At 36.9% G+C, this 1830-nt stretch overlaps 1 pseudogene; it reads right to left on the bottom strand.

Moving 5' to 3' along the window:
* Nucleotides 1–632: 632 nt before the first annotated feature.
* On the bottom strand, nt 633–1283 carry LOC122663269 (annotated as a pseudogene).
* Nucleotides 1284–1830: the final 547 nt, after the last annotated feature.

The raw sequence follows: 1830 nt of genomic DNA, 5'->3' as shown, positions 1-1830 counted from the left end.
AGGTTTTACTTTCATCTTTGTTCTATTTGTTTCTAAGTGTGTTTAGGATGTTATATTTTTGATATCTTTTTCAGTTCTGAATTATGATCATTATTAGAAATTACCTAGCTCTAATTACTACTTGCTGTGGATGTCTTTTTTTTTTTTTTCTATTCTTTTCTTCTTCCTTTTTTGGGGTTAGAAACTCTTGTTAGAGTTTCAGAGTGAAACCATTAAAACCTCAACAATGTAACATCCTACTGTATAGTTGGTGAAACTAAAGCAGCCTCAAGAGCAGCCTCTCTCTGTTTTCTTGCCTGCAACTCCATTTTAATATCATCTGGATCAAGACTCCAGAACTTCACATCATCATATACTACTCCAGAAACTTCACTAGACCTACTAGAGAAACGACTCTTTCTCCCAGGCTAAATGCCATTAGTCTTGCTATCAGAATACTTGCGGCTAGCACCATTACCTTTTGGCACTCTAGCACCTCTAGAATATGCCATTTCTTGAGCAGCCTACAGCTCTTTTGATTGTCTTGCATTTTGCAAGGAAAGCTTAGTGACTTCTACCCCTAATATTAGGCCCTTAGTCCCTAAAGGATGAAAGATAGGTAGAACTTACAAAGAGTGTCACAGAGTGACAGAGAGAGTTAAAAACAGAAACCCCCTTGTAGCTCTACACTCATTGAGAACCTAAACAAACACCACTGACAACACAAACAAACCATTATTGCAGTCTCAAGCTTCTTAGAGAGCCATGGGATATGGAAGGAGTTTCAGTATTGAAACATGTCTGCAGAAGCCATGATAGGTTTCTGATTTAGATAGAGTGAATTAGATGGGTTCATGAAAGCTATCAGCACCGATTAGAGTTTCCTCAGTTTCAAAACTGTTATTGCCCTCATTTATGTACTGGATGATCTCATTAAGGGACTGCAATCTGTTGTTCAACTCCCCCATCTAAGCTCTCAAAACTAAATTCTCAGCTTCAATGGCCAAGTAGTGCTGAGTGGTGAAGTTCATATTTGTAAGGATCTGGTTATTCTCCTTCCTGAGCTGAGCCATTTGGACCATCAGTTCATCCAAATGCTTCTGTTTCCCGCCGATTCACGGTTTGATAGCATTCTCTTCTTTTTCCTTTGATCCATTACAAGCTGAAGGTCTTCTTCTGAACCAGATTTTGGAAGCAGAGTTGACCCCGAAGAAGTTCCAGAAGAGGAAGGCATGGTATATTTATAGCAGAAATTTTATAATAAACCAAGTAGAGGGATTTGACTAGACTTTAAATACAACAAAGACAGGACCCAAATATTAAAAAAGAAACCAAAATGTATACGTTATACCTATTAATTAAGATATAAAAATAGATATAGAAGAAGTGCAAGGGTCTATCTAACAGTTATTAGATTGTGAGTAGAGCCAGTTCATGAAAAAAAAAAAAACCAGTAAAGGAACACAACAGAGAAGGAGTTGTAAGAAAAGATCCTCTCTCTCTCTCTGTTCAGTTTCTATGCATGTAGCAAGTTTTTTTCTAATTCTTCTTTCCAAATATATCTGGGTTTACACTTTGAAGGTGTCTTTGTGTCTTATGTAGAGAAGACAAAGCAATATGGTTATTGGTGTTTCTGGGGTTTTATGTGACTGTTTTGGTGTCTGGTATTTCAGAACCATTTATTACTCCCATTCATCCATTTTACATGAGAACTGTTGGGGTTTGATCCGAAAAACTGTTAGAATCTGTGACTCACAGGTCAGGTTGAATCCGTTTATCATTTGTTTAGAATATTGAAGCAATTCTTGTACTCTGTTACTGAACTATGGTTCTCCAAATAAGTTGATTTAA

The sequence above is a fragment of the Telopea speciosissima genome, chromosome 1 (assembly GCF_018873765.1).
Source record: "Telopea speciosissima isolate NSW1024214 ecotype Mountain lineage chromosome 1, Tspe_v1, whole genome shotgun sequence".
Lineage (NCBI taxonomy): Eukaryota > Viridiplantae > Streptophyta > Magnoliopsida > Proteales > Proteaceae > Telopea > Telopea speciosissima.
Note: the sequence above shows the minus strand (reverse complement) of the source record. Positions and strands in the feature narration are given on the sequence as shown.